This window comes from Bactrocera oleae, chromosome 5 (assembly GCF_042242935.1).
Source record: "Bactrocera oleae isolate idBacOlea1 chromosome 5, idBacOlea1, whole genome shotgun sequence".
Classification (NCBI taxonomy): domain Eukaryota; kingdom Metazoa; phylum Arthropoda; class Insecta; order Diptera; family Tephritidae; genus Bactrocera; species Bactrocera oleae.
This window is the reverse complement of record NC_091539.1, coordinates 15,592,788-15,607,767: the sequence shown is the minus strand read 5'-3', so window position 1 is coordinate 15,607,767 and position 14,980 is coordinate 15,592,788. Positions and strand designations below refer to the sequence as shown.

General features: G+C 36.8%; 1 long non-coding RNA gene across 2 annotated transcripts in view; it reads left to right on the top strand.

The window, feature by feature from the left end:
* LOC118682462 (uncharacterized) overlaps nt 1-14,980 on the top strand; it is a 152,375-nt gene that overhangs the window by 47,089 nt on the left and 90,306 nt on the right. The window lies entirely within an intron of this gene.

Genomic DNA, 14,980 nt, shown 5'->3' with positions numbered 1-14,980 from the left:
GAAACTGCTATGTTCTGTGAGAATTTGGGTTTGGCCTTTTTAGCCATGGCTCAATGTTGGGGATCAGTCGGAACGTCCAACGTCCATTTCGACTGACTTCCAATAATTATAAATTTCTGGGTTCATCTCTTTGGCTAAGAGATCTAATAGGTGTTAGGGCAGCATCTTTCGATACTGTCCCAAAATACGATCATACTATACTCTGAGTGTACAAATGGTGTAAATGGAAAAAAGGCCATGCTTTCTCCCATACTTCAGCGTCATATGGAGCAACAGACTTTAAAACTCCAGTCATGAGGTTTGCTTAGGTCCATTGGTATTAAGCAGAATTCGGGATAAAGCTCGGCATATTTTTGAAGCTTTTTCACATGTTTAGGCCAAGTGTTCTTTAAAGGACATTCTTACATCAAGAAAAATTTCAAAATATTTAAGGGCTGGTTGTGTAGTTATACTAACACCTTTTATGCTGAATGTAGCAGTCTCACAGGGTTTCCTGCCAGTAATAAGCACAGCTTCCGTTTTGCTCTCTGTTCAGCAATGTCAACTACAAATTCAATGATATGAACATTTTTAGGTACTTTGAGTCACAGTACTCAGTCGCACATTATGTTTCAAAGTAGGAGCCCGAGTACAGATCTCTGTGGTACACCACCGGTGATTTCATCTTCCTAATAGACTTTGCTTGGCTTTTATGCCAAGAACAATTAAAGAAATTTTCCGTTATTCGTTTTGAGATTCGGTCGGATCAAAATTAAGTAGTGTTTGGAAGTAACCTTTGTCATACTTCTAAAGATTGAACAAAAGCTTCGTAAGTATATCGATAAAGCACTCTGAAGCTATAAACATCTGTTCAGGCACCTAATTTCGACTTCATCTAGTTCGCATAAATGATTGAAGGTGTGGAATCAAACGTACTCTTGTCTAAGCTAGACAGTTCAGGAGAAGTGCCGAGATAATTCTATTTCCCCATTTTTCAGATGAAATACCTTAGCGAGAGCAAATAACTGAATTCAACCTCTAGTGATCTACTCTGGGTTTGAGTGACCTTGCACTGCACCAGCGCTGATAACTGACTAGCGTTTACTGAGCTTACCCTCACAGCTATCATGAAAAGCGTAGATATCTGAATCAATCCTTCTTTGATGATATTGAGACCTCATTCAAGTCTTATCATCTAGTAGCCCTATGCCAAAAATTATACGGATAAACACAAAGTCAGTGAATAGTAGTGTGCTCTCTGAAGCTACAAGTATTTCTTGAAAAACGCTGTACTGTGGTGTTGCAAGCCTAAACTAGAAATAATGACGAGCTCCAGACAAAAACCATCTAAGCTTATATATAGTATATATCAACGATAACGTTAAATACTGCGAAAAGACCGACTGGACACGATAAATGTGAAATGTGGACAAAAAGACCCCGATAAAGAAGAAATGACGCGTCTGAGAATTAATGAGGAAGAGAAACGACGATCTAAATATATCGCAGATTCAACCCAATCGACAATATCATATGATCCTATAAAAGCAGGCTCATCTAATTTAAACGCAGACATAATATTGTTACAAAAATATTCGTCAACTTAGTCGCTCAGGTCGCGTGCTTGTAATTCAAAAAAAACAAAAAAACAAAAAATGTGGAAAGACTTCATCACTCCAAAAATAGTACCGACGCTGGACAGATGCCCCTTAAGTGTAAGAGATACCGTATATGTTCAACTACTATTAAGGCACTAATACTTAAAAGCCCTCAGTTCAAAAAATAGGGCACCGAAAAACCGTGCGGAATGTATTAAAATAGATTTCCAACATGAGATGCCAGAGTTTGTGGTTGTTAACTTCGATGGAAAATTGTTGTCTGCTTGAGATGCTCAGAAATCAAAAGAAGAAAGTCTTGCAGTTTTTATTTGATACATAAATAAAGAAAGATTGATAGCTGTGTCAAGATTAGAAAAGTCATCAGGAAGATAACATGCAATGTCTGTTTGGAACGCGCTTGCAAACTGGAGCATAGAAGATAATATACAAATTCTTAGTTGTGATACTATAGCATCAAACACAGTCGAAAATTTAAAATTCGACCTCCATCAACCAGCCAATTGGATGCCGCGGGCGATTTATGCATTGAAAAAAGCGATCAACTGAATAAGACGAACAAGAATAATGCGGCACTGTTGTTTGCTTTTTCATCGTAACTTCCTGCGTTAAGCCATTGTTCTAATGTATTTTGGCTTTAAATGTATTGTACCTTGTCACTATTTGTGCTTTCTGAACTCATTGAAGACCGTTGAAAACATCGATACAAAGGTCTCGAAAACTGCTTTACAGAAATTAAGCAACTATCTATGGTATTTAACCTATAAAATATGTAGCTGTCTTATCATTATATGATAACGACGTAGTTCAAGAAATTAAAATAAAAACGGATTGACCAAAGAAAATACGACTTCGTATCAGTTAAAAGAAAAGTATTATTCACCCGCCTTAGACCAGTACAAAAGCCTTTGAAAATGGTAATAACATATATTGATATTTTGATGTGAGAATTCTTGATTGAAAGTTACAGTTTTTTTCGATTTGAGATCGAAATAAGGTTATATACAATGTATTTTTCCCCAAAACTAGGTTATTTGAATTTTTCACATAAATTTTGAAGTTATGTGAAAAAGGTGTTGGTACAAAAGTTGTCGATCTTAAAATTCAACGACACCCCTCCCCTTCCTCGTCCCGACCGCGCATCGCCCGTAAATTATTTTTCCTTTAATTTTTGTTATTTTAAGTTTCGTTTCCAATGGATTTTAAAATACGATGATTTATTTTACTCTTAAAAATTATTTACTAAGGTCTACCTTCAAATTGATGATATTGTAGTTTTCTGAACAAAGAGTAATCCACTCAAACTTCGTTATGTGGCCGCTCGTTATATGGCATTTCGCTATAACGGACTTCTTAAATTAAAACACATTTTCATTACACGGCCTTAAATGTTTTACTATACGGTCAAACTTTTAAAAAAACTATAACATCAAAAATTGCTGTTGACACCATCGGTGAAATTTAACAACAATAAACCATGTTTGGAAAAAAATATGGACAAAATGTGTCAAAAGGCCTGAAATTAAGCAAAATATTTTGGTTCTAACACATGAATCGGGTTTGAAAATTTGAATGAACGTGATATGCTTAATCTACTTGAAGCAGATAGGGAATCCTTTTCATATGAGGAGCTCATTCAGCTGCAAACAGAACCGATGATGAAGGGACAGAGCCTTTGTATTTAAACAGCTAACATCAAAAAATTTATCGATAGATTTCTCCTATAGTTTCTCGAGGAATGAAGCTATTAGCTGTAATAAATCTCTCAAAAACGAAGTAGACAAGAGGACAAGACAAACAACGTTGGACAATTTTTTTCAGCCAGTTCCATACTTACCAGCGGAAAATTATGATGATTGTGATCTTTAGATTAAAAGCATTTAAAACAAGTAAGGAAGGGCTAAGTTCGGATGTAACCGAACATTTTATACTCTCGCAAAGTCAAATGGTAACTCGTTTGAGATTTCTTTGTGGATTGACTGATATTTTCGGTAGAAGGTCAACTATAGGCACTGGGGTCCACATATTAAGTACTTAGGGGCTTGAACAGTTTTGGTTCGATTTAGACAATTTTTGGTCACAAGGTGGCATACTTTAAACGTATTATTCAGGCAAAGTTTTACCCCGATATAATCATTGTTGCTTGATATACATAGTGGAAAGTGAAAGAATCAGATGGAATTGAAAATGGTGTTATATGGGAAATAGGCGTGGTTGTAGTCCGATTTCGCCCATTTTCGCACTATAACATAGAAAAATGAAAATAACGTTATGTACCGAATCTTGTTGAAATTGGTTAAGCAGATCTCAAGATATGGGTTTTCACCTAAAAGTGGGCTGTGCCACATCCACTGTCTAATTTTGAACGCGGTTCCTATAAAGTCATCTCATACCATCCCTGAGATAAAGTTTAATGTCTCTGGCGTGTTTAGTGCTTGATTTATCGCGCTTTTAGTAGTTTCTAACAGTACCGTTACATTGGGAGTGGGCGGGGTTGTCACCCGATTTCAACTATTTTCACACTGTAGGTAGAGGTTCTTAAAACATTTGCTTCCAGTGAATTTAGTTATTATAGCTTTAGCGGATTAGGAGATATGCACATTAAACCTATTAGGGGCGGGACAACGCCCACTTAAAAAAAAAATTTAAATGCAGATGCCCCTCCTGTGTACCAAATAACAGTCTTGTATCTTATTGCGGCTCTTAGTTATGGCAATTCATTTGTTTTTGATTAATGGCGTTTTGTGGGCGTGGCAGTGGTCCGATTACGCCCATCTGTAATACCAACCGTCTCCCGGTACCAAGAAATATGTCTACCAAGTTTCATAAGGATTTCTAAATTTTGACTCAAGTTAGAGCTTGCACGGACGGACGGACGGACAGACAGTCACCCGGATTTTAACTCGTCTCTGCATCCTAATCATTTATATATATATAACCCTATATCTAACTCGATTAGTTTTAGGTGATACAAACAACCGTTAGGTCAACAAAACTATTATACTCTGTAGCAACAGGTTGCGAGAGTATAAAAATTATGTATGTATACATACACATATTTATTTCATCTAAGCTGTTTCACTTTAGTTTATGTTTGAATAAATATAATAGATAATATGTACTTGTTATATATGAGTTTTAGGTTTAAATGAAATGAAAATGCATTTTGAATGATAAACCATGATACATATTTAACAAATTTGGAAGCGATCTCATTGAATTTGTATGAATTTGTATTAAAATAATTGATTTATTTTAAGGCTTTTCGCTTTACGGCCACGTTTCGTGGAACGTATCTAGGGCGTTAAGCGTGGTATAAGTGTATATGGAATATTAAATAGTGATATGTTTTGAGTATAATATACGAGTTCGAACTTCCGAAAATATTCTATATTTACCCGGTACAATAATGTTTATTTTATGTTTGGTATCAAGTCGGCACGGGTTTTCATGATTCAATCGCAATAATATTTATACTCTCGCAACCTGTTGCTACAGAGTATAATAGTTTTGTTCACCTAACGGTTGGTTGTATCACCTAAAACTAATCGAGTTAGATATAGGGTTATATATATATAAATGATCAGGATGAAGACGGGTTGAAATCCGGGTGACTGTCTGTCCGTCCGTCCGTCTGTCCGTCCGTCCGTGCAAGCTCTAACTTGAGTAAAAATTGAGATATCTTTATGAAACTTGGTAGACATGTTTCTTGGTACCGTGAGACGGTTGGTATTGCAAATGGGCGTAATCGGACCACTGCCACGCCCACAAATCGCCATTAATCAAAAACAAATAAATTGGTATAACTAAGCTCCCCAATAAGATACAATACTGTTATTTGGTACACAGGATCACATTAGGTGGGGGCATCTGCAGTTAAATTTTTTTTTTTAAGTGGGCGTGGTCCCGCCTCTAATAGGTTTAATGTGCATATCTCCTAAACCGCTAATGCTATAACAACAAAATTCACTGAGAACAAATGTTTTTAGCACTTCTATTGACGGTGCGAAAATAGTGGCAACTCCGCCCACTCCCCATATAACGGTACTGTTAAAAACTACTAAAAGCGCGATAAATCAAGCACTAAACACGCCAGAGACATTAAATTTTATCTCTGAGATGGTATGAGATGACTTTATAGGAACCGCGTTCAAAATTAGACAGTGGGCGTGGCACAGCCCACTTTTAGGTGAAAACCCATATCTTGAGATCTGCTCAACCGATTTCAACCAAATTCGCTGCATAACGTTCTTTTCATGTTTCTATGTCATAGTGCGAAAATGGGCGAAATCGGACTTCAACCACGCTTACTTCCCATGAAACACCATTTTCAATTCCATCGGATTCTTTCACTTTCCACTATGCAAATCTGGTAACAATGATTATATCGGGGTAAAACTTTGCGTGAATAATGCAATTAAAGTATGCCACCTTGCGTCCAAAAATTGTCTAAATCGAACCAAAACTGTTCAAACCCCTAAGTACTAAATATGTGGACCCAGTGCCTATAGTTGACCTTCTACCGAAAATATCAGTCAATCCACAAAGAAATCTCAAACGAGTATACCATTTGACTTTGCGAGAGTATAAAATGTTCGGTTACATCCGAACTTAGCCCTTCCTTATTTGTTTTTATTTAAGGTCATTCGGTCATTAAGAAGAAAATATAGTGATGGAATTAAATTTTCAAGAAAAAAAAAATCTTGCTTATACCTTCGGACACCATAATCTTCGCTTTAAACGATTTCGACTCAGCACAAAAGAGCAGTGAGCCCATGTTATCCAAAATGTATGTATGCACATTTATGAGTATATATTTATATGTATGTAAACACTTATATATTTATGTAAGTGCATACCTATCTACATGTTGCTCTTGTATCTTTCAACATTGTTACTTACTTCGGATGTAGCGTGACGAAATGTGATTGATCTGCGCGAGAAGTGTTTGCTTCCATCGTGAACCGGTATGGACTATATGCACTCCGACGAGGTGACTCATATCGGTGCAATGTTATCTAGAAACGCGCTGTAAGGTTTTAGTGATGATCATATGTACATATAAACCTACATATGTACAATATATGTGTATGATTGACATAATGTCGTTTTTCATGCATATAATTCTAGTCTAGAATTTTAGAAGGCTATAACTATATATGTACATATCTGTATACATGTATGTGTGTGCTTTTTAAACCCTCGTACGCTTCAATTTTGATGCCAATGCAATTGATGATGTTCAACAACTGACACACCAAATCACATTTTGTCAACTTAATAAAACTGTAAGTGGAATTCTGAGCAGCAAAAGCATTACAACAAAAAAAATAAAAGACACTCGAAGAAACAACAACATAGGAAATTCATGAAAAATTGATAGTCTTGAGGCAGGCAAACGATTCCTGCATACAAACGCACACACCTGTATATATACAGTTATATGAGCATAGTGAAATAAAGAAGTAGGGTTGTCGAGAGAAAAACGGTTGAAGAGCCGAGGAAAGCGTAGAAAAGGAGCCTGCAGTAGCAAGGAAGATTTTCTTAGACATCTCATACACATATACACATTCATACATGTGTAAAGGTACGTATCCTCAAACAAATGCATAGAATCACACATCTAATATCAACTAGTGGAAGCAGTGCCGAGCAGCTGAAAGCAAGTACAACGCCAACTTTTACTGCAGGCTCTAAGAATATTGCACTTTTGCCATGCAGACAAACTATTCAAACACACAACAACAAAACTGGTGCAAACTACGGCAGTCAGGCGTAGCCTAGGTTGCAAATATACCAAGAATGTATTGGGAAAGAGTTGCTATCCTTGAAGAAATGGTAGAGGCGGTAGGAGCAGCACCCCTTCAAACGTCATGTCACCGACGAGCTGACAAAGCATGGATCGAGGTTAAGCAGACACAACAGACGATTGCATAGCGAAATGCATGCACTAAAGTAGATGGTGAGGCGGTGGAGACGGTAAAGCCGGAAGCAATAGCAGTAAAGAGTGTAGTTAACAGGAATGAGCAAGGAATTAGAGCAGTTCTGTGTTGGCCTATAAAGTAAGCGGTTGCAAGGACTTGAAAGACTTTTGACTAGTTGTCGGCGTCGCTGTTGTTCCTGTTACTTTTTATACCCAGAACAGGTAAATTAAGTTTGCCATGAAGTTTGTAACACACAAATGGAAACGTTGGAGACCCTACAAAGTATATATGTATATAAATGATCAGCGTGACTAGCTGAGTCGATTTAGCCATGTCCGTCTGTCTGTTTGTATATATAAGAACTAGTCCCTCAGTTTTTGAGATATCGATCTAAAGTTTCGCACTCGTCCTTTTCTCTTCAATAAACTACTCATTTGTCGAAATCACCGATATCGGATCACTGTAGCATATTTATTTCTGCCATACAAACTGACCGATCAAAATCAATATAAAGATCTTTTTATACTTCTTTATGCTATAAAAAATGCACTTGTATAGGGTATTACAGCTTCGGTGTAGCCGGATTAACTTTTTTTCTTTTTTTGTATTTCTGTTGCCTACTTCTTTTCGTTGTTCAATGGCATACTAACATTACGATTATTTTGCTGCTTTATCGATTATTTATATACACATTATGCACAATAGACATGTGGGTTTATAAAAATTTATATTTGATATGAATGTATGTATTTAAAACACTTAAACTCGTTTTATCGTATTATTGTATTGGTCGGAATATGTTTTATGTTATAGGCCTTATGTAGGATGTGTTCGAAAAAAAATGTAATAAAAGATCTTTCTCGGTAAGGTTTTTTTGGTATAATTCCGCCACCGATTTGAGGACAATTGAATTGTCTTGCAAAGTTTGTTAGACTGATTGATATTAGCTTAATATTACTAGAGAAGGAGACCTAAACCATAAACTTATATACTAGCTTAGCTGATAGCATCCATTAAAAACTAGTGATAGTTACTATTTATTGGGATCCTTCAATCTCCGATCCCAGGACAGTCCGCTCTTTGTAACCGAAACAAACCCAGATCTATAACTGCCTTTTCTTTGGTACTGGTGGTTAATAATTATTTTTATTCTATTGATCCTTACTCTGCCATTTTACAACCGCGCTTTGGAAGCTAAACTGATGAGCTGAAGTAGAATCCGTCCAGACACAATATTTTTGGAACCAACAGTCCACGATACAGCTTCATCGTCTCGCGACAATTTTATATTAATTCCTTGACTCTGTCCCGACACTGGTGGTTGAGCAGTGCTTGCATACCAAAAGTTTTTGTTGGTGGGTGATGGCGACAAGCGAAGAGGCGAAACAAATAACACCAACAGTCAAAATACAACAATAGCAACAACATTAATAAATGTCTGTCGTCTGTAACTGCTGTCGTTGTAAATTTTATGGATTGTTCCGAGTTACTGCTTCCAATCTTCTAGCATATACACACACACGCATAGACCTACAAGGACATAAATATTTGCGCAGTGTTGCTAATGCTTTTGCCGAGCTATTTGTTGTTTTTAAACTCACTTGAAATGAATTTTCACAGCATTGCATGTTGTCTGGAAGTTTTGAAAGAGCTGAATGAGGTCGAGTCGTTGGCGGCAGCAGCGTCGGTGGTCGGTGGACGGTGTCGGCAATGGCATTGTTGCGCTGCTTACTCGTCTTGTCGATCCTGGCAGCTAAACCGAGTGGCATAGTAGGAGCTAACTTGACGTTGGCAATGCACACATTTATCTTTATTTCCAACACGAACGGCAAATGCAACAACTCGAAGTTATTACTTTGTGGCTCCGGTTAGAACAGCAAATTTCTGCTGGCGTTGGTAGCGGGCTGCGTCTCTATGAAAAATTTCCGCCCGCAATGTATGGAGCTATGTTAAATGCTAATATGTATGCACATATGTATATTCAAATTGGACATATGTATATATGTATGTAAGACTATCGCCCTTTGTTTGGCGCTTATTCATAGCCGAATATATTGAAATTTATTAAATGCTAAAGTTTGTTGAGCGCAAAAACGGCACCTGCATATATAAGTGAGATAATTGTGTAGTATATGTAGATATGTATATATATAGTATACATATACATTAATATATATATGCACATACAAATACATATTTTCTTTGAAATAGGGGTTTTTATTATTTTTGGTTGCTTGTACATTTAGATAAAAATATTTAGACGTGGGCTCATTTTGTTAGCGATAAGAAATGATTTTATGCAATATATGGAATTAATAATAATCAACTTATAACCTCGTAATTCTTGGCAAAGTTCTTGCAGCTATGTGTGGTGTTTATTCTAATAAAAACAAGAAAAAACGTTTACAGCGGCTGTACGGCCCTTAATAGGTGCATTTTTCATAACATAAAAGGGTTGAAAAAGATATTTTTCTTAATTTTAATCGGTCAGTTTAAAAGTCAGCTATATGCTATTGTAGTCCGATCTGCAAAATATATACTTGTAATATTATATTATAATTGGAGATTGTAGCGATGCCTTGGATAATAATCTGTGCAAAATTTCGTGACGATCTTGTCAAATAAAAAAGTTTTCCTTACATGGACTTGAGTTCGATCGGTCAGTTTGTATTATAACTATATGCTTTAGCTTTCGGATGAGTAGCTTCTTGGTAAGAATAGAATTTGTGCAAAATTTCAGATAGATATCTAAAAAACTGAGGGGCTAATTCGCGTATATACAGACGGATAGATACAAGGTGCGTTCCAAAGTAAACAGTAAAAAAGTAAACTCTAACCACCTACAAGGTGCAATTCAAAAGTTTCAGGACTTTTATTAAAAAACGAATATTATTTGTTTTTTTTTGAAAAATTTATTGGTCGCCTTCAAAATAGTCTCCTTTCGCCTGAATACAATGTTTTGCACGTTCAAGAAGGTTATCGAATGACTTTTTTAGGTCATTTGTCGATATAGCGTTGAGGATAGCCGTCGTCGCCTTTTGGATGGCATCAACGTCAGCATAGCGGTTTCCTTTCATGGCCAAATGTAGTTTTCCGAACAAATAAAAATCGCAGGATGCAATATCAGGCGAATAGGGTGAATGGTTGATGATATGAATGCGATTTTTGGTCAAATTGAATGTTGAATTCTGAGGTCTTTTTCGTGTTGTTTCAAAGTGTGCGGGACAAATCGAGCACAATCCTTTCTGAAGCCTAAATTTTCTGTCAAAATTCCGAATTGTAACTTTTGAATTGTACCTTGTATATGTCGACTAGTGCGTTAGAATCTGCTTATCGACTTCCAGTAAAAATTTCATAACATTTCATCTATTGGAAGTGAAGTTATTGCGTGTATGTTTTTGTCATCGGTGCGAAAATGAGCTTCGAACAAAGAGCCAATATTAAATTATATTTTAAAATTGGTAAAACTTTTAACGAAACGTTTCAAGTGACGAAACAAGTTTATGGCGATGATTGCCCATCCCGTAGCAGAGTGCGCGAGTGGTTTCAACGTTTTCAAAGTGGTCGTGAGGACAAAAATTAGAAATGAACCGAAACCCAATAAATCACGCCTGGAGAAGTCAAAAGTAAAGACAATGCTGCTTTGTTTTTATGATTCCAAGGGTATTGTTCACAAAGAATTTGTTCAGACCGTCTAAAATGTTAATGCGGTGCTCTACCTTGGAGTTTCGAAACGCTTGGTGCGCCGTATTCGACGTGTTCAGCCCGAATATCGCGAAGATGGAAGTTGGCGTTTGTTCCTCAATAATGCGCCGTCTTATCGATCGACGCTTGTAGCCGATTATTTGACCAAAAATCTCATTTTAACAATCAACCACTCCCCTAATATGGCACCGTGCGACTTCTACCTTTTCGGCAAAATGCATTTGCCGATGAAAGGAAAGCGTTATGCAGACGTGGAGGCCATTCAAAAGGCTTGCACCGGCATACTGGCCATACCGGGCAACGAGCTAAAACACTCGTTCGACATGCTTTTGGACCGTGCAAAATGCTGTATTAAAGCAGAAGGAGACTATTTTGAATAAAATTAATTGATTTTGCCAATCAAACCATTTCTTCTGTTTTTTTTTTTTAAAGTCCTGTTTACTTTGGAACGCACCTTGTAGACTGGACAGACAGAAGGACATGGCTAAATCGACTCAGCTCGTTACGCTGATCATTTATATGTATACTTTTTATGGTCTCGACGTTGCTTTTTATGTGTTACAAACATTATGGCAAACTTAATCTATATATTTGTATCCTGTGCAGGATATGAATATCCACAAAGAAAGCGCACAAAAATCTTTTAGTTAATTTTCAACATAGTTTCATGAAAAGTCTTTGTCAGAAATACTCTCAGTTGTAATCGGGAAAGTTGGAGCAAATGATATTGTAATATATAGCAACACTAACGTTTGCAAGTCGTCGTTGATATTAATATTTATTGTTTTATTTAACTCTCAACGTTTATATGTAAACCAATTATCCATAACTCTCTAACCATAAAAGAAAAGGAGTAGAGCGCTTTCGCTATTATTACTACAATAAGAACATGTCAGTCTCTTGTCATGACCATACTTGAAGAGGTACTTTGTAAAGCATCCAAGTAATTTAAGAAATTCCGTCATTTAGAACTCCGTACCCCCATGATTTCTATCCCTCCATGTTATAAGATTTTTAATGAGCTGGAGCGTGCATCGCTCTTTGGTAGTTGTATCCCAATGATCCTGCTATTCGTTTAGACTTTTTTGTCTTTCTTACTTTACCCTTTTTAATTTTTTGTGTTCTTCCGGGTATTTTGTTCAAATCGGGCAATCGTTTGAGCTCAAGTGCCATGATATCTTGTGGCTGAGCTGGCTACTCTAATTGCGCTTAGCCTGAACACTGAACTTACCAATTTTACGAGTTTATACTATATGGGTTAGTGCTGATGCCCATACAGGTGCGGCATATAACACTATCGACCTCCTTTTTTGATTTAAACTACCTACGTTGACCATAATTCGCTATAAGGCCGAAATGACTCGAGCAGCATTTTCATAGGTTTTTTCGATATGCGCTTTGTAGTTCAGTATCGCATCTATTATCACAGCCTTTAGCGATTTCTGTATTCTAATGGTGTACCCATCAACGTTCAAAGTAGGGTCTCTAAATTTTTCTGCTCGGTTTTCTGCCCTACTAACTGAATTTTCGACTCATATATCTAGTTTTTATTAGCACGGATCCTAGTGGCTCTCCACTAGTTACAGTACACAGTCACTTTTGACCCCTTCATCAGTATCATATAACAGTAGTCTGTCGGACAGATAGCTCCTTACAATCCATAGTAAATATGCCGGAATTTTGAATTTTTTCTAAAACCCATATTTTGTGGGACAAGGACGCTGAGTTAAGTGCATCATTCGCAAAAGTGATAACTGCGCAGTATTTTTTTTAGTGCCATACATCCAAGGTACTAGCTTCAATATCTTTATCTGCGATTTCGGTCAGATTTTTCATTGCGTCAAAGGGAAAGTGCTTTCTACGAAACCCGCATTGGTTGCTGTATAATCCATCTTCTACTAATTACACTACATTTAGATGTCCCACTGGTTTTTTTTTTTTTTTGCTTCTGCAGTAGGACTATCCATTGTTTTTTCATATATTGGCACTTGTACTTTAGCATTGCTGAGCCGAGAAGCAGAATTTGTGACTTCTGTGTCAGTAACTATGGGTTATAGGTATACTCTAAATCTGCACTGGGTAATATCTCGTCTTCCCGCATTTGTTGTGTAGGAAAAAGTTTCAACTACATTTTTAAGGAAAATTGGGCAGGTTGGCGCTTGTTCTTTAGGACCTCAAACCTTATGACCAGCATATATGCTCCAACCCAAAGATTTTCGTACGATTTGTCGCAAAGTTCCTCGAAGCTTTACTCTTTTTAATTGCTTTTTTTTAGATATTTTTGTTTCGACAATTACTATACCTCTCTAATACTATCGCCTCGCTTTTTTGCAAGGGCACGCAGCTGTTCTACCAGTAACCTGGATTTCGTTTGGAAATTTGTTGTTCCGATTCATGGCGGCGTCGCAGGCTTTGAGAATATGTTGGACTATCATCTTTGTAATAGAACCACGACCATTATTTTCAAAAGTGCTCCTACTTCCAGTGTTTAGCTCTAATCATGACAAAACTGAGATTAGGAGTCAGTCCGTACCGTTTGTTGGGAGTAGGTTAGGTTTAGCAGATTAAAGTTCCGCACTTCGGCTTTCGATGCTATCCTACTTCCTTGCTACTAGCAAACAAAAAAACAGTGTTTAGCAGTCCAATATCCAGTAGACAAAAGGCTTTGAGTAAAGCACAACCTTGTGCTTCCGCTTTCCCATGCTAAGACCCACGCATTGAACTCTCTTGCTATTATATTCAGGAAGTTGTATGAGCATCTCTAACCAATTCATCAGTAACAGGCTGCGAAAGACCAGAAATAAATGTATACTCTTCATATTTTTATTTTCGTGTAGGATTTATTTGTCAGAAGTTTGTCTTGCATCATTTTGTCGCCCCAGGCACATGTTGCTGCTTTTTCAAAGACCTATATAGTAGAGCCCGGATTTTTATATTGCTTACAGATATTTATTTTCTTTTGGTGCACGTTTTGCTTTTAAAATTTGCGAGACATTTTGCCGAGCTGTTTATGGTATCCATCTTTCTTAACCGCTCTCAATATGTCGCTGTAGGACATGTATATTGTTTTCTTTTTTTTACGTTGATCACATTTCTCCGATTTCCTCTACGTTAACAATTTCCTTCGGCATAGCTTCTTCGTGGAATGTTTTCGCACTATTTGGGAGCGTCTTTTGACTCACTTACTTGCCTTCTTGTAGTCTTTTTGGTGTGAATCCAATGAAAATTACGAAGGTTCAGTCAGTCTCATGGAGACTCATCCGCAATTTTCGCGAGTTACGAAAAGGCGAATAGTCTTGCAGTAAGTCCGATTTTTCTGTGATTCAGAATGGAAACCTAGCGGTATACAATTTTAATTTTTTTTGTTCTTAAAGAAAATGTGGGGACGCCTTTTGATACGATTGAAGAGATAAAAACCGATTAGACGAAGGTCTTGAAGGCTATACTGAAAAAAGTCTATTTCGACTGTTTCGAGGACTAGAAAACGTTTTGAAAACAGTGCGTTTTATCGGACGGGGATTACTTTGAAGGGGATAAAAATGCTTTGGAAGAATAAATAACGATTTTAAATTTTATAAACATATTTACCTTACTTTTGGATCACAATATATATGTATATAGTTTTTTAAATCGACTCCAGGCTTTATCTAAAATGTAAAAACATTACATATTTATGATAATTGTCGGATTAAATTTCACTTAACTCCGAATTTCCTCTAATACGATGGCCAATGTGTCTTGAAAGTTAATTAAACG